The sequence below is a fragment of the Vipera ursinii genome (genome assembly GCF_947247035.1).
Source record: "Vipera ursinii genome assembly, chromosome: 4".
Classification (NCBI taxonomy): Eukaryota; Metazoa; Chordata; class Lepidosauria; order Squamata; family Viperidae; genus Vipera; species Vipera ursinii.
The window spans coordinates 11,800,812-11,820,153 of NC_139514.1; the positions used below are offsets into that span (position 1 = coordinate 11,800,812).

Consider the following 19,342-nt stretch of genomic DNA (forward strand, 5'->3'; position numbering starts at 1 on the left):
TGTGGTGAATTTCCATGGGAACTTGGGAGTGGCAGAAAGTGACAGGGATTTAACCGTTCAGGAAATTTGCTGACACCGCTTGCATAGGATACAATATAGTTTAAATACTGGCTGTCGTAACACCGACAGAGCACCGCTTTCTAGCATGACAGCAGTTGGTTTTACTGTCTGGAAAATAACAGAAGATATAATTGGTAGGCTGGGCAGAGAGGAGAGAAGAGAGCAGATTCTGTACTTTGGGTTTTTCCTCTCATTCTCTAGCATGACACGTCTAAAAAAAGAGCTGACTTGAACCCAAGCCTTCCGTGCCACACCAGTAATCCAGTAATAAGCATCGTAATTTGAGAATTCTCTCTCCTCTGTATTTTAGTTGGCTTTTTTCTGCAGTTAGCTGAGAAAAAAAAAAAGAAGCACAGCTCTCAGCTCTTCGGAGCACCCACCCACAGTATAAACAAATAGTTTAGGATCTTCTTTTGGCTGTCTCTGGACCAAGGATGAAAATGAGTCGCTCAGAACCAGGTGAATATTTATTTTATTTATTTTATTTTATTAAGTTTATATACCGCCCTATTCCCGTAGGACTCAGGGCGGTTTACGGGGAAAATTAAAAGCATAACATACAAAAATTAAAATCAGTTAAAACAATTAATTAATTCAAGTCCCCGAAATTTAAAACTAAAACCCAATAAAAATTAAAACCCCTCAGCCTGGGCCAGACAGCTCGAAGAGCCAAGTTTTCAGGTCCCGGCGAAATGAGCGAAGGTCGGGGGCAGTCCTAAGTTCCGTGGGAAGTTGGTTCCATAGGGCCGGCGCTCCCACAGAGAACGCTCTTCCCCTGGGAATAACCCGCCGGCATTCCTTAACTGGCAGTATCCTGAGAAGGCCCTCCCTGTGGGAGTGCACAGGACGAAGGGAGCTTGATGCTAATCAAATATGTTTGGTTGTTGTTCAGTTGTTAAGTTGTGCCCAACTCTCTGCAACCCCATGGACCATAGTGCGTCAGGGGCCCCTGTCTTCCACTGTCTCTCAGTTGTCTATGGAGATTCTCACTCATCCAGGGTCACGGTTGTCCCAAAAGTGCTTTTTTTCAAAGGGCAACTGGACTTTCTTGTTTTTCCTTGAAGATGTTTCACTTCTCCTTTAACAAGCTTCTTCAATTCTCTTCAATTCTTCTCCAGAACGGAAGAAGCTTTTTGGATGAGAAGCGAAGTGTCTTCAAGGGGAAAAAAACAAAACAAAGAAATCCAGTTGCCTTTTGAAAAAGCACCTCTGGGATGATCTGGATGACTGAGAATCTCCATAGAAACGGTCTCCCAAATTCATGTTCATTGCATTGATAAGACTAATCACTTCAATATGAGCCAGCAGTGTGCTGCAGCTGCCAAAAAAGCCAACACAGTGCTAGGCTGCATTAACAGAGGGATAGAATCAAGATCACATGAAATGTTAATATCACTTTACAACGCCTTGGCAAGGCCACACTTGGAATACTGCATCCAGTTTTGGTCACCACGATGTAAAAAAGATGTCGAGACTCTAGAAAGAGTTCAAAGAAGAGCAACAAAGATGATTAGGGGGCTGGAGGCTAAAACATAGGAAGAACGGTTGCTGGAATTGGGTATGTCTAAGTCAGGGGTCTTGAAACTCAGCCCTTTTGTGACTCATGGAGTTCAACTCCCAGAATTCCTCAACCAGCATGTCATAAAAGGGCCGAGTTTGAAGACCCCTGGTCTAAGTCTAATGAAAAGAAGGACTAGAGGTGACATGATAGCAGTGTTCCAATATCTCAGGGGCTGCCACAAAGAAGAGGGAGTCAAGCTATTCTCCAAAGCACCTGAAGGCAGGACAAGAAGCAACAGATGGAAACTAGTCAAGGAGAGAAACAACCTAGAACTGAGGAGAAATTTCCTGACGGTTAGAACAATTAATCAGTGGAACAATCTGCCTCCAGAAGCGGTGAATGCTCCATAACTGGAAGTTTTTAAGAAGAGATTGGACAACCATTTGTCTGAAACAGTATAGGGTTTCCTGCCTGAGCAGGGGGTTGGACTAGATGACCTCCAAGATCCCTTCCAAATTATTATTGTTGTTGTTGTTGTTGTTATTCTCTTCTGCCATTACCTTCTCCTTTTGCCTTCCATCTTTGCCAGCGAGTCCTCTCTTCTCATTTGGTGGTCAAAGGATTTGAGCTTCAGCTTCAATTTCTGTCCTTCCAAACAGCAGTCAGGTGATTTCCTTTAGGACAGGCGTGTCAAACTCGCAACATCACGTGACGTGTCGTGACGTATCACGACTTTTTTACCATTGCTGGCAATGGGGTGGGCATGGTTTTGCTATGATGCATCCGGCCCGCAGGCTGGCAGTTTGACACCCCTGCTTTAGGAGAATATGTATGAACAAATGAGCTCAAATGAAATGTGGGTTTGATAGAGCACGGTCATAGTAATGGTCCTGCATTACCTTGGACAAAGCAAAGGATCTTTTGAACCAGTAACAACATTTCTTTGGGGTTGATGTATGCAGCCTGTTCTTTCTGAAACCATATGGATCATCTTAGCTTTTTGAGGTTGTGGTCACACTTGCAATGACATGTCCGTGGCTAATGGAGGTAGTATCGAAATCAGCAGCTGGACTATTGTAATTAAAACCTTGCTCATCTTGAACGTTCATGGAGGATACGTTAGGTGGAGTATTTCATTGCTCCATCCAGACCTGACTGTTCTTTCTATTTTATGACGCTGTTTTCTACTGTTTTTAGTGTTGCATGCTGCTCAGAGTCGCTAGGGAGAGAGATCGTCTTCCTAATAACAAATAAACCTTTCAAATTTTGAACTCGTCCTGCAGTAGTAATCCTTCTGTCAGCTATCCTATCATCCAAGTCAGTCAGGATAAAGAAGTGGGTGGACCAGGAAAAAGGCAATTAAATGTATCCAGTGATTTCAGTTATAATTAAATGAAAATAATTCAACCGCTCAGCTGCTTGATTCGGCACAGATAGGTTGGACTGGAAAAGCTAGTGACCCTGAATTGCTTAACAGGTCCAACCGTTCCCCGCAGTCTCGATCCAAAACCATCATTGTGATTTTGCAGTATTGTACAAGAAGGAATTTGGACACGCAGTAGAACTTTCTGTTCATCTCCGCTGCTAGAGCTGAGATGTCAGTCAACACGCTTCTTGAACACTCCCAACGAAACAAATCTCAAATGTGGGTCCTTGGTGCTCTCTGAGCTTGTTGTTTTCTTGTAGATGTTTCATTACCCAACTAGGAAACATCATCAGTGCTAGAAGGAAGTGGAGACCCTTCCCTTCCAGCACTGATGATGTTACCTAGTTAAGTAATGGAACATCTGCAAGAAACAACCAAGTTCCGGGAGCACCAAGGACTCCACAGGAGAAGCCTGAGCTACAAAAATAATTCTCTTCCATTGGTACAAATGTTAAAAGTTTGCTTTGGGGGAGGTGAGGGGTACAGATAGTCCTCGACTTACGACCGCAATTGAGCCCAGAATTTATGTTGCTAAGTGAGAAATTTGTTAAGTGAGTTTTGTCCCATTTTATGACCTTTCTGGTGACATTTGTTAAGTGAATCGCTGCAATTGTGAAGTTAGTAACACGGTTGTTAAGTGAATCTGGCTGCCTCATTGATTTTGCTTGACAGAAAGTCACAAATGGTGACCCCGGGACACTGCCACTGCCAGTTGTCAAGCATCCGAATATAAATCACGTGACCACAGGGACGCTGCAATGGTCATGAGTGTGAAAAATGGTCATAAGTCCCTTTTTCAGTGCCGTTGTAACTTTGAATGGTCACTAAATGAACCGTTGTAAGTCGAGGACTATCTGTAGTTCTCTTGATCATCCAGGTTCATTTAGAATTAACTCTTAGTATGAAGACATTTTCAGAAGTCCCTCCTGTTCTACTTCAGTGTTGCTTTTAATAATAATAATAAAGTTGGAAGGGACCTTGGAGGTCATCTACACCAGGGCTTTTCAACCAGTGGTACAGGTACCACCTGTGATACATTGGCACCTGTCAGGTGGTATGTGACCATCCTAGAAAAGTGGTAGCGGGGGAGGGGAATGAGCTGAACCAGTGGTAGCACCGCACAAGCCTGAGCAAGAGACGGCTGGAGCTGCAGGGCTGTCAGGGCTCAGCGGAAGTGCCAGGATCAATCAGCACCAGGCTCCAGCTGGAGCTCAGCACTGATCCTGGCGCTTCTGAGCCCAGAAGAAGCGCCGATCAGCTGGAATGCTGCAGCATCTCCAACTGATTAATATTTATGACGGTCACAGTGTCCCAGGGTCATGTGAAGTGACCAAAACCTGCTGCAACCACCCAGCAGAATGGGGGGGGGGGAAATAAAAACCAAACACCCCCCACCCCACCCCCGCTGCCAATCCTCAACAAAAATGCTCCCAACAATGAAAACCTCGGACAGGAGGAAGAGCGCCGCCAGGCAGGCAGGCAGGCAGGCAGCCGTCTTGCTCGGCTGTGGCTTGGGGGGCACTTTTTTCAGTGCCATTGTAACTTTGAACAATCACTAAGCGAACTGTTGTAAGTCGAGGACTACCTGTACTTCAGCACTTTTTTCCTTTTTTTTTTTTTTTTTGGTCATCAAGTTTTTGACACCTTGCTAGGCGACGTGGTACTCGGATGTTGCCATATCCTAAAAGTGTTACAATGGGTGAAAAGGCTGAAAAGCCCTCGACTAGTCCAACCCCCTGCTCAGGCAGGAAAGCCTATACCAGGGGTCGGCAACCTCGGCTCTTTTATGACTCGTGGACTTCAACTCCCAGAATTCCTGAGCCAGCTATGCTGGCTCAGGAATTCTGGGAGTTGAAGTCCACGAGTCATAAAAGAGCCGAGGTTGCCGACCCCTGGCCTATACCATTTCAGACAAATGGCTGTCCAGTCTTTTCTTAAAAATTTCCAGTGTTGGAGCATTCACCGCGTCTGGAGGCAGATTGTGCCACTGGTTAATTGTTCTACCTGTCAGGAAATTTCTCCTTAGTTCTAGGTTGCTTCTCTCCTTGACTAGTTTCCATCCGTTGCTTCTTGTCCTGCCCTCTGGTACTTTGGAAAATAGCTTGACTCCCTCTTCTTTGTGGCAGCCCCTGAGATATTGGAACTCTGCTATTTTATTGGGGCTTTTGTGCTTTGCTTGGAAATATTGCAAGGAGTAGTAGTCCCTGGGCTCATTGATTTTCCACTGCTATTTATGATGCTCTTGCATGTGGCTTTTTTCCATTCTCGCAATGTTAAATCATTCCTATCAGAAGCCAGGGCACGTTCTGGAAAGCAATTAATGTCATCCTTTTCTTGTTCAGCATCTGATCTTACCTGTAGTGGCAACGAAGAATCAGCCCGGGATGAATGGCAGAGATGGGGTTTTATAGTTCAATAATCAGGGTTGATAATTGTGTCACCACAGGGGAGGAAATGACGGCTAAAAAAAAAAATGTGACTGCAGCTGTTAAATGCTAAAGTGATCTTGGGTATCTTTAGACCAAAAGAAATTAGGGATGAGCAGTACAGACCTTTATTTTGGATGTGCCAAAATACTGATTCTAATGTCTACAACTGTTTTTATTCATTTGCTGATTTGAATTTATTTATTCGCATTTGTTAGCTTCCCAGCTCCAATGGTGTCCAAGTAACTTGACTACAGTTTATGATGTCAACACAAAAAGTACCTAAGAATATAATATCCCTATATCCCTGCACATGCATGTCTTTCATATGCATAATTTGCATGCATATGTTCCAGTACGCATATGAGTGGCATGCAAAACATTTTTCATAGTAACGGTAAATTGCCGTTTTATGTGTAAAGATACGCAGGTTCAGATGAATGAATATACCATTGTAGGAAATGAATAACTAAATTTTACTGGAGTCACATATCTATATAGTGTGCGATTATTTTAATACAGATACAGATAATCCTCGACTTACAACAGTTCATTTAGTGACTGTTTGAAGTTACAACCGCACTACAAAAAGTGACTTTTGACTATTTTTCACAGTTAATGACTGTTGTGGCATCACCAGGGTCACGTGATCAAAATTCAGAGACTTTGCAACTGACTCATATTTATGACCATTGCTGTGTCCCAGGGTCATGTGATCAACTTTTGCGACCTTTTGTCAAGCAAAGTCAATGGGGTGGCCAGATTCACTCAACAACCATGTTACTAACTTAACAACTGCAGTGATTCACTTAACAACTGTGGCAAGAAAGGTTGTAAAATGAGACAAAATTTACTTAACAGCTGTCTCACATGGCAACAGAAATTTGGGACTCAGTTGTGGTTGTAAGTCAAGACTACCTGTATATTTATGTACATGTTTTGTATATGTTTAAAAGTGTGAACACAGGAGTGTACATACTGTATACTATACCCGCCATTTTGGATTTCCCTGCTGAGGAGAGCAGAAATTATTATTCATCTTAATGCATGCCTAATGCATTTCTCCCACTTCACGATGACATCATGTATTTTTCCCAGCAATTCTCTTTCAGCCTAAGTAGGATATATCCATTTTCTTATGTTCTTCAAGAAACTATTTTTTTCATTTGAAAAAGAGAACATGAACCACTGCAGTAATACTGTATTTTTTTATGTGTTATGTATGTGTACATTTTGAGAGGAAGCAACTAAATTTCATTTTTAATGTGTGCCATTGTACCTACAGGAAAAAATGACAATAAAGGTTATCTAAATAGGCATTTCATGTACATGTGTGAAATTAAGAAAAAATGCAGTGTGTATGTATTATTTGGCCAACCTGACTAACCCAACAGGAATGCATTATTTTATTGTCATTACACATGGCATAAGAGCGCAATCATATAATAAAACCAATTAAGTGAAGCCTCAAGGAATAGTACCGTGTTGCTATGCGCTGGTTGTCCTGAACAGAACAGCATAACAGAGTTGGAAGGGAACTTGGAGGTCTTCTAGTCCAACCCCCTGCTCAAACAGGAAACTAAGTGGTTCTCAACCTGTGGTCCGCGGACTCCTGGGAGGAACACAATGTCATCACAGGAGATCCGTGAAGGCTTGAAGAAATGTTATGATTTAAATCTTGAATTATGTCTTGGGGGGTCCGTGGCCACAAATAGTATTTAAAGGGGGTCTGTGGTGAAGAAAAGGTTGAAAGTGACTACTCTATACCATTTCAGACATATGGTTATCCAATCTCTTCTTAAAAACCTCCAGTACTAGAGCACCCACAACGTCTGGAGGCCAGTCCTTCAACTGATTAATTGTTTTGTCAGGAAATTTCCTGTCCTGTTTGTCCTGGAACTAGGTGGATCAATTTTACCAGGTTTTGACATTTGATTTGTTGGCTTTTTAAACTGCCTTTTTGCTCTAGTTCCAAATACCAGCACATTCATGTAACATGGGTTAAATTATTTAACTTGCAACTTAGGCATGACCCATTTCGTTTTTGGAACATTTACTCCCAAGTTAAGAATCCTTGGATTGGATTCCTACTCCTTTTACCCAGGCCCCAGAGAAATGCCATTAATTTTTTTTCCCAGACTGCCCTAGCAAGAGTAATCCTACCTCCATTCCAATAATGAACTTTGCTTGGTGAAATAAAGACCAGCAGAAAACCACTGGACTTCAAAGTAGGTACTTCAAGTCTTGGCTATAAATCCCCAAAGATGGATAACATCCTTCTGAGTGCTTTAGTGGTTTTCTAGTCAGCGCCATTGTGAAATCAACCTGAAAATGCAGGTTAGCAGGGAGCCGTGCAGTAACACAAGATTTGTAGCTTGGAGCCCACAAAGACAGACATAAAATACTCTTTCCGAAGCTTTAATATTTTAAAAGTTTTTGTGATAGCTATAAAATTCAACCTACAGGAGCCTGAATTGGGGGGGGAGTGAAAATGCTTCCATTGATTCTCTGTCTGGACTAGTCTTCATACCTCGAGAAGAGTACCGAATGGTGACTTTGTGCAAAGAATGGGTTGATTAGTAAAAGCAACATCTCAGTTTGGGCAAAATGGGGTAAATCTATGGATAAGGTCCCAGTTGCCTAACAGAACAGCTTTTGAGGATAATGAAGTAGGACAGAAGAGAGCAACGTGGTGTCTGAGTGATGAAGATGCTCACCTCCCACTTGGAAGGTTGACAGTTCAACCCTAGGTAGCGGCAGATGTTTTATCTATCAGGGAGCAAAGAGAAAATATGTGCTGTGAACTCTGCGTAGGCATCAGGAAGGGCATCCAGCCAGTAAATGCTCAGCTCCATTCAGTCATCCCAGCTCTACCCCAAATTAAGGGATCAAAAGGGAGTTTTTAGAAGTAGACAGAAGAGAAGAGGGGACAAATATTTATACTAACTTAGCTCCCAAGCTTTTCTAGTTGCTCGAAAAAGGAAAGTGATTCCATGTCTTCTTTTCTTCTGTGTGCTTATCTGCATTCTTACAAATAATCTCAGTGATTCTGTTTCTAAATTTTCCATCCTAACATCAGCTTTAAAGGGGCATCACTTAGAACCGGTTGGCAAACAAGAATCACAAGGCATGTACAAACCTTTCTTATTTTGGAAAACTCTCAAAATGATGCTGTCTCCATCCTTCAAGGCAAAAATCAAGAAACAGGAGTCGCTAGGAGTCTCTGATGTACTTGGTTGCAGTCAGGACATTACAACAGAATCTTGAGAGCTGGTGAAAGGTCCTTTACACTCCAGCGTCTACCTAACAGAAATGAAGGCACAATTATCTTTCTTACACTTCCCACTTTCTCAGGACTAAGAGATCTTTTCTATAACAGCTCCACAACCTCCTGGCAGAAAGTTCTTCCTTGCTCCTCCTTTTATTGTCACAAAGGTCATGTCAAGCTTATCTCAGACACTTAGCATCAATGACCGAATTGAGAAAATGGCCAGACCAAACCAATTTTGACTATCTTGAAAAAGCTAAGCAAGGGCAGACTGGGTTAGCACTTGAGTGGGAGACTACCAAGAAATCCATGACCGTGTTCTGTACCAGCCTGCTACCGGCCCTGCAGCAAAAGCCGGGACAACCCCTTTACAAACGGCAAGAGGCTGGGATAAAGCCTGCCAAATTTATTAACATAAAACAGAGCAAGACAAGACACCAACCATGAAACAGGAGCTATGAAACAGGAACTATCCAAGCGGTTGCCTTCAGCAAACCAGCCCTCCCACACATTCCCCTTAAATACAGTTCAGGGCGTGGCCTCTCTCTGCCTCCTTCCGAGGTGCCCCATTGCCTTCCTCTGTTTACTCCTGATTGACTGCCTCCTGCGTCGGGCGTCCTTGAACAGGGCCAGCTGTGGGTCATCTTCATCCACGCTGTCAGGCTCACACAGCTGGGTCTCCGTCGTGACCAGGTGGGAGGGGCCCGGCTGAGGGCTCTGCGGAGCCTCAAGGCCATCATCAGCAAGCTCTTCAACACCCCCCTCCTCCTCTGAGTCGTCCGACCCAACTGCCGAACCCACAGGCTGACCCTGAATCACAACAGACCGGTAGGTAGAAGCCTCAAACTATGAGAGTGGAAATCATTTCTGCCTTTTCACAAAAAACGTAACATTCAGGTGCGTGTAAGCAACATGAATTCAGAAGTCCTTGGTGCTCTCTGAGGTTGGTTGTTTTCTTGCAGAGGTGTCCTTATCCAAACTATCATCAATTTTAGTAGGGAATAAGGTTTGCTCTCCATTTATATTTTAGCGGCTTGCCCTGCCATCGTTTGTGGGAGAGGTCTTGGTGGCTCTGGCTAAGTTGTTTACTGATAACTTGTTTGGCAGTTCTTTGATCGGGGTATTGTTTACTTCTTGATAATTTGTCTGATGTTAAGCTTGGTGTTAGTCTGTGCTTTGTTGCATTTCAACCGTGAACTAAAATGAACTCAGTTTTATTCAAAGGAAGCTATTTTTTCATACATCCAATTATAGTGATCTGGCTACTCCAGGTTTAAGTCTGATTCCTGGGCATCCTTCTAAGCGTGCCTGGCTGAGGACTTCTGGGAGTTGAAGTCCACAAGTCATAAAAGGGCCAAGTTTGAAGACCCCTGTTCTAAATGTTCATGATAGATCTGAGTGTTATATTTCAAAAATCTACAACATGGCCATCAGATCTCTTTCATAATCCCCCAATTTTCTTCGACTCAAGGTGTCCTTACAATAGGACTAGAGTCTTTGAAAAACTGAAGCTTTTTCTTCAGACATCATTGCTCAAAATCTTATAAATGTGCCTATCTCAAACAAGTTGCCACCACTTGATAGAATGCTTTGGCTTACTCAAAATATACAACAGTGCAACACAGAGGTGTCAGAATAGCTGGGTTTTTCCCTCAACACTTCAACCAACCACATTTCACAGCCCTTCAGGAAATAGTCATAGGCGTATTTTGATAATCATTAAGTCAAAGTAAATCTTTAAGGAATAATTATTTACCTAAATTATTGGGGGACCTGTCTATTGAGATTTTCAGTCATCCCGGTCGTAGTTGTCCCAAAGGTGCTGTTCAAAAGGTAACTGGACTTGGGTTTTTTTCTCTAGAAAATGTTTTTCTTCTCATCCAAGAGGCTTTTTACATTAAGATATTTGGTGCTATTAAGATATTTGGTACATTAAGATATTTGGAGTTTTGTGTTCCTATAGGATCTGTTTGCTAAGAGCTCCAAGGCAGTCTACCATCATAGGGATGCTCCAACACTGGACGTTTTTAAGAAGAGACTGGGTAGCCATTTGTCTGAAATGGTGTAGGGTTTCCTGCCTGAGCAGGGGGTTGGATTAGATGATCTCCAAGGTCCCTTCCAACAACAACAACAACAACATCATCATCATCATCATCATCATCATCATCATCATCATCATCATTATTAGATGACCTCCAAGGTCCCTTCCAACTTATTATTATTATTATTATTATTATTATTATTATTATTATTATTATTATTATTATTATACATCGCACAGCCAGCCAGATGTTCAGACTGGATTTTGTCTACCTATCAAGTCCTTACCAAGGACCTGGGATAGGCAGATGTGGATGTTCGATGGTATTATAGATATCGTCGCAGGATGGAAGCCACCTTTTGCAACTGACTAATGGCGAATTTGTCAATGCCAGTGGTGTTCAGGTGGTGCTCCAGGTGTTTTGGGATTGCACCCAAGGCACCTATTACTATTGGTACTGCCCTTGCTTGCCTTTGCCACAGTCTTTCTATTTCTATTTGTAGGTCTTTGTATTTTGTTATCTTCTCCAGTTCTTTCTCATCTATTCTGCCACGTCCACTATCCAGACTTTTTGGTCTTTCTTATCGACAGTTGTTAAGTCTGGGGTGTTATGTTGCAGGTGCTTGACTACTACTACTACTACTACTATTATTATTATTATTATTATTATTATTATTATTATTATTATTATTATTATTATTATTATTATTATTATTACCACCTGAACAATTGTCAAGCTCTGTGGCCATTGTATTTGCGTTTTATGGACGTTCTGCGTCACCATAGCCCATGAAATTCTTCCATTCAAGTGTTGACAAGTGTTTTCCTTCACACCCCACCTCCATTTCTGCCTTCTGTCTGAAATGATGAAAAGATTGGAATTATCAGACACTTGGGAGGGGCCAGTACATGGTGATAGTTGTCTGGAAATGTTTTGCCATATAGAACTGTCATATTTAATTATTAGCTTCTTCCTATATAGGAACTCATAGGAACTCACTCTTGTCTCAAGTATGAAACAACTGAAACGTGGCAAAGATTGATTACAGCGCCGCATCCTGACTTTACTGCTTGGTGTCAAAATTTTACCAAAGGTTAAAAGGTTGTGAAAACATATGGTGCGCTGTTCCCAAAAATCTCAGCAGGGTTGTCTTCCCACAAGCCAATGTATATTCATGACTTTTGCGGCTTTTGGGGTTTTTTTGTGCACCTAACTTGTCTCTCTGTCAGGCCCAGAGCGACTTGTTGAGAATTATTTCCTGACGTGACATAAAATTTAATTGCGTTCTGAAAACAAATATCCTGGGCATACAGATCTGTATGCAGCCGTGATATGACATCATGATACATGAAACATGTCGGCAGAATCAGCTCGATAAATCAGAAATTTCTAAAGAGACTGTTTTATCTATTCATTGTTGGTTTTGGGAGCGAATACATTATAATGCTGCTGCTTAATTCTCTGAGCTTATTTCAGAAACACATGGTGAGAATATGGATTGACTCCATCATGTTTATCCGCTGTGGTTGATAATATTTGCAAGGGAGGAAGCAATCTTGATAATGAGGCTAAAATCTGTTGATTGACTGGTTTTTAGATTTCTACACCCATTAAGGGGTAGCACCAAACTGATCTGATCTCAAAAAGCTAAACAGGGTTGGTTTTGTTTACTGCTTAGGTGGAAAATACTAAAAAAGATCAAGCTCTTATTGACTAAATTGGTAAACCCCTCCCCTAAAAAATAAATGATGCATTTGCAAATTGCTTCCATAAGCATGGAATTGTTCATGAAAGCCCCAACAGGAGTTTCATTCAAAGACTTTACTTGATATTCCTATGTAGCTGTTCTTATGTGAACCCTTCCATTTTACAGTATAGACCTGCAAAGGTCATAAATGTGAGGACTGTTCATAATTGCTTTCTCCTCATTGCTGCAACTACGAACAGTTGCTAAACGAGTCGTAAGTTGCTTTCAGTGCCATTGTAACTTCGAATATTCCTTAAACGAACTGTTTTAAACTGAGGACTACTTGCAAAGGAAAGCTATAGTAAGATCATAAGCACAATCCCAGTTTCACTTAGTGACTGCTTTGCTCGACGACCAAGTTGCTAGTCCTAATTGTGCTGACTAAACAAGGACTAACTGTATGTATCTCTCTGGGATATATTACCAAAGCAGAATGCTCTTATATACACACAGGCAGACCAGGGCCTGCGGGAAATGCCCGTTTTTCTGGTTTTCCTAAAAGACAACTGAGGCAAGGCCACTCAGACCTTGAGGGAACACTGTTTCCAAAAGTAGGAGTGTTATTGGAAAAGACATGCTTCTGTGGTCTCATAAGATGACATTTTCTAAACTGATGGGACTCATGTCTTTGAGGGGCTGCCACAAAGAAGAACGGGTCAAATTATTCTCCAAAGCACCATAGGGCAGGACAAGAAACAATGGTTGGAAACTGATCAAAGGGAGAAGGAACCTGGAATTAAGGAGACACTTCCTGACAGTGAGGACAATTAACCAGTGGAACGACTTGACTTCAGAAATTGTGGGCGCTCCATCACTGGAGGCTTTTATGAAGAGGCTAGACCAGGGGTGTCAAACTCAATTTCATTGAGGGCCGCATCAGCATTGCGGGTATGGCCAGGGTGGGCGTGGCTAGAGTGCATATGGCCTACTGGGTGGGCGTGGCCAGCTCTACATCGTTCGCATCAAGGGTGCCTATGGGGGCTTGGGCAGGAGTGGGACAGATCTCAGGGTCTCTGGCAGGAGGAGGGTCTCTGGGCCAGGGCCAAGGCAGCGGGGGCCGTTCCCTCACTGTTTCCAGGATGGCTTCGCGGGCCACATGAAACCACTTCGCGGGCCGGATCCAGCCCCCGGGCCTTGTGTTTGAGACGTCTGGACTAGACAGTCACTTATCTGAAATGGTACAGGTTCTCCTGCTTGAGCAGAGAATTAGACTAGAAGACCTCCAAGGTCCCTTCTAGCTCTGTTCTATTTCTATTTCTATTTCTATTTCTATTTCTATTCTATTCTATTCTATTCTATTCTATTCTATTCTATTCTATTCTATTCTATTCTACTCTACTCTACTCTACTCTACTCTACTCTACTCTACTCTACTCTACTCTACTCTATTCAAGATTCTCAATCCTCCAGGTCATGCTTGTCCCAAAGGTGCTTTTCCAAAAGGCATCTGGACTTTCTTCTTGTTGTTTTTTCTTTGAAAACATTTTGCTTCTAATCCAAGAAACGTCTTCAGTTCTGTCTGGTGGCTTGTAAGAGTGGTAAAATAAATATTAGTCCTGGCAGTATAAATTAAACCAATTTGCCTTGAAAACAGTCCAAATGAAATCCAACACTTAGCTCTGTTCCAATCTCCCCAGGAGGCACAGCCAAAGTCCGGAGGCCTCTACTCAAAGGGTTCTTGACTAGCCATGTTAATTGCAGAGCGACATGGAGGAGGACCTTCTGAAGACATACAGTAGGAGTTTCCTACGAGTGTGAGCCACCGCGTAAAAGAGCAGCATAACAGCATTCGTGGTGCTTTTCTCTGCCTACTATTTCCTTTTCCCTCTAACGTTCACCCTGTTCTTGATGCAAGTTGACAGATGCAAATACATGAGTTATTTCTGGCAATTTTCTCCCTCTGTCTTAATTCACGCTTAAATCTGCAAATTCATCTGGGAGATTCACAAGCAAGACATGGGTAGGGATTGGCCTTCACACGCATTTGTTTCCCCCCGAGTTCCTTGGCTTCAAGAACCGCCGTCAAATTGTCTGTTTAAAATAAATTTACATATACTCCTTGACTCTAGATATTTTATTAGAATGTGCCTTTTTGTAAAGCTTTGCTCTTAGTAAAACAAAGTTGTAAACACATTTTTTGAAAAATTCTTAATGAACCTCTTTCAGATATGTCTCCTTTTTCAGGTTCGTCCTTTATTTTTTTCCCCAAGAAAATATACATGAATAGTATAGTTCAGCTTACTTTACATTTCAGAATATTATGGTGATGATATCAAGAGCTGTTGTGCCACAGCAGTTAGAATGCAGTATTGCAGGCTAACTCTGCCCACAGTCTGGAGTTTGACTCAGCGGGTTCAAGGTTGACTCAGCCTTCCATCCTTCTGAAGTCGGTAAAATGAGGACCCAGATTGTTGGGGGAAATAGGCTGACTCTGTAAACTGCTTAGAGAGTGTTGCATGGCACTATGAAGCATTATATAAATCTAAGTGTTATTGCTGTGAACTTTCCACTAAAGAAAACAGCAGCCACCAATGTATAGTTGAGGTTTGTTCATTATCCTTCCCTTTCAGTTATATACAGTGATAATGGATCCCATTTGCAAATGTTTTGAATTCTCCAGTTTGCTTTTGGCTCCCCTAAAATAAGAGTTTCAGATCATGCTTGGCCCTTTTGTAGCATACCGCCAGCATGTGCTATCAGGATACAAGGTGAGAGGCTTAGAGCAGACGCTAAATTTGCTTTAATTTAAATGTAAGCTAATTACACTTTTTGCTATTTCTCCATATGTACTAAAACATATTCATTTCTTCTAGCATTAAAAATTGTAGCTTGGTGGCAGTTTTTACAGGTGTTCTGTGAGGACCCAGGCCTCACATTTTTCCTCTTCATCCTGGTAAGACTCCAAGAGAGATCATTCACTTCTGATCCTGGGCAACAGACATCGAAACAATGCTATATCACTAGGAGCATAAACTGAGATGCAGAATACATAATACAAAATAATAGAGTAGGAAGGGACCTCGGAGATCTTCTAGTCCAGGGGTAGGCAACCTCGGCTCTTTTATGACTCATGGACTTCAACTCCCAGAATTCCTGAGTCAGAAATCTGACCTTGGTGCTCTTATTTCCCTCTCTTCAGACCTATGCATTCCTTTCCTCTTATTTTTCCTTCCTATCCCTTCCATTTTAACTGAGTAGAATGTCTTTATTATTTTTACCAATAACTCAAGGCGGTGAACATATCCAACACATCTCTTTTTTCCCCCACAACAACAACTCTAGGAAAAAAAATCACAAAAGAGCTAAAATCGGACAAGCAGCCCAGACTGAAATAATCCAGTAAACAACAAAAATCTGCAAAGCAAACCAGAGGCCTTAAACAAATCATAATCATCACCCCCAGGCCTGGGACCAAAGCCCTTTTATTAATTTACAAAATTGTATTTATTTGCCTGCAAAGTCAAGATACAACAGATCAATATGCTGAGCATGTGCAGCTCAACTGGAGATTTGTGCTATTCTCAGTCATTTTGATCAAAATTAAGTACAAATGAGAAACGGCACGTATACAACTTGGTCAAGAGTACAACTGTTTTTAAACTTTTTGACCATCTAAGCCAGGGGTAGGCAGCCTTGGCTCTTTTATGACTAGTGGACTTCAACTCCCAGAATTCCTGAGCCAGCCATGCTGAGGGGAAAGGGAGAGGTTTCCAAGCTGAGCCATGCTGGTTCAGGAATTCTGGGAGTTGAAGTCCATGAGTCATAAAAGAGCCGAGGTTGCCTATCCCTGTTCTAGTCCAACCCTCTGTTCAAGCAGGAAACCCTATACCATTTCAGACAAATGGTTGTCCAATCTCTTCTTAAAAACCTCCAGTGATGGAGCACCCACAACTTCTGGTGGCAAAAGTGAACTTTGGTCTCCCTGATCCAGTTATATAACCTGGAGAGGCAGTTTGGTGTAGTAGTAGTTAAGACGTTGGCCTAGAGACCAGGAAGTGTGAGATTAGTCCTGCCTTAGTTATGAAAGCTTGACTTTGAGTTGAGTATTCTCTCTCAACCCAACCCACCTCCCAGGGTTGTTATTGTGGGGAAAATAGGAGGAGGAGGAGGTATTAGGTATGTTTGCCACCCTGAGTTACTAATAAAGGTGGGATAAAACCATCAAATAAATAAATACACCAGGATAAAACTTCCCTTGTGTTGTATTTATATGTGGCTATATTATACAGTGTGGGGTTGATGTTACCCAGTTTGGTATTGAAACATGCATCTGCAAGAAAACAACCAAGATCAGAGAGTACCAGGGACCCCATAATTATATAGGTAAAGGTAAAGGTTCCCCTGGACATGCGTGCTAGTTGTTTCCGACTCTAGGGGCCAGTGCTCATCTCCGTTTCAAAGCCAAAGAGCCAGCGCTTGTCCGAGGATGTCTCTGTGGTCATGTGGCCGGCATGACTAGATGCCAAAGGCGCACGGAATGCTGTTACCTTCCCACCGTAGTGGTCCCTATTTTTCTACTTGCATTTTTACGTGCTTTCGAACTGCTAGGTTGGCAGAAGCTGGGACGGGTAACAGGCGCTCACTCTGTTAAGCGGCACTCGGAATTCAACCCGCCCAACTGCCGACCTTCTGATCGACAAGCTCAGCGTCCTAACCCACTAAGCCACCGCGTGCCTTTCATAATTATATAAGATAACCTTTATTGACATTTTTTTACTGTGAGCACAACGGCACACATCAAAAATGAAATTTAGTTACTTTAGTTCAACCCTGAGCTGGAAATATTCTCTTCTACTTTTATGTTGAGTTCCTGTCCTTGGCTTTAACCCTAATTGTGAGCCACTCTAATGAACCCACATATAGGAATTTACCAGGCAAATTGCTTGTCCAACTCATAGCAAGGAACAAGTGACTGCATTCAGCTTGGATCAAGGGTAGGCAACCTTGGCTCTTTTATGACTCGTGGACTTCAACTCCCAGAATTCCTGAACCAGCATGGCTCAGCTTGGAAACCTCTCCCTTTCCCCTCAGCATGGCTGGCTCAGGAATTCTGGGAGTTGACGTCCACGAGTCATAAAAGAGGCAAGGCTGCCTTACCCCTGGCTTAGATGGTCAAAAAGTTTAAAAACAGTTGTACTCTTGACCAAGTTGTATACGTGCCGTTTCTCATTTGTACTTAATTTTGATCAAAATGACTGAGAATAGCACAAATCTCCAGTTGAGCTGCACATGCTCAGCATATTGATCTGTTGTATCTTGACTTTGCAGGCAAATAAATACAATTTTGTAAATTAATAAAAGGGCTTTGGTCCCAGGCCTGGGGGTGATGATTATGATTTGTTTAAGGCCTCTGGTTTGCTTTGCAGATTTTTGTTGTTTACTGGATTATTTCAGTCTGGGCTGCTTGTCTGATTTTAGCTCTTTTATGATTTTTTTTTCCTAGAGTTGTTGTTGTGGGGGGAAAAAAGAGATGTGTTGGATATGTTCACCGCCTTGAGTTATTGGTAAAAATAATAAAGACATTCTACTCAGCTAAAATGGAAGGGATAGGAAGGAAAAAATAAGAGGAAAGGAATGCATAGGTCTGAAGAGAGGGAAATAAGAGCACCAAGGTCAGATTTCTGAGCTGGGTCTAAGTTGTGATGTGTGCATTGGGATGTGCAGTGTTTACACCAACCTAGACTTGTAACAGTAGAAAGCTTAAGGGTCATGAGGTTCTTCCAAGCCAGAAATCTGAAGGCAATTCCCACATTAACCAACCACCACTTTAGTTTTATTTTTCTTTGGAGACCTTTTTCCAGTTATATCCAACTTCTTAGGTTAGGCAGAGAGTTCCCAGTTCTGTGTTGTTGTTTGCTGTTGTTAACCCTTCAGTCATGTCCTACTCTTGGCGCCTTTTAGGCAAGTGGTCTCCATGCTACCTTGTCAAGCACAGCTTCTTTCAGTTGTTAGATATTCACCTTTGAATCAGTTTTGATGTTACCAAGCCAGTGTGTTGTTTGCTTGCCCCTTCTTGTTCCACTAATCGAGTGGAATAAATTAATCAAGGAGAGAAGCGACCTGCAACTAAGGAGAAATTTCCTAACAGTGAGAACAATTAACCAGTGGAACAACCTGCCTCCAGAAGTTGGGAGTGCTCCATCACTGGAAACTTTTAAGAAGAGATTGGACTGCCATTTGTCTGGAATGTTACTGGGTCTCCTGCTTGAGCAGGGGGATGGACTAGAAGACCTCCAAGGTCCCTTCCAACTCTGTTATTCTGTTCTATTCTGAGACCTTCACCTTCCTTGTTCATTCCTAGCATCGTTGACTTCTCCAGTAGATTTGCATGCATGACATGACATGGCCAAAGTAAATTACAGTAGACATATCACAGTACTGTTGTAATTGTCAATTCACCCAACGTTTTTTTTATTATTATTATTAACTTATTTGCCTGGCATTTTCCATTCAATTTTACAGGCTTTAGCTATATTTTCAGGCTCTTCCTCTTTTATTTAAATATTTATTGGTTCTTTTATTTTATTATTCAGGTTCTGTTATTTTAATCGCATTTTGATAGTGTGTTGCTTGTTCCTTGTATGTTTTCCTGCTACGGGATCTCTAAAGCAGCTTAGATTTCAGGTTCAATTTGAATTAATAATGTGGAATCAGCTAAGATGAATGTTCGTGGAGAGGGAAGCAATCATTTTATAGCTTTTCCGCTGTTCCGGCCTTTGTGCCTTTAGAGACTGTTCGTGTCTTCAGAGGAACCAAATTATAATTTTGTCTGGTCTGAGGATCATGTAAGAGAAAGGTTAACTGACATTAAGAATATCTTACTTTGAATGTGGATAAAGTGAGTCTGTTTCTTACCTTCTTGTGTATAAAAC

At 42.0% G+C, this 19,342-nt stretch overlaps 1 protein-coding gene across 1 annotated transcript in view; it reads left to right on the plus strand.

Moving 5' to 3' along the window:
• Positions 1-19,342, plus strand: part of FAT3 (FAT atypical cadherin 3) — a gene marked incomplete at both ends in the record, with an annotated part of 451,188 nt that overhangs the window by 385,810 nt on the left and 46,036 nt on the right. The window lies entirely within an intron of this gene.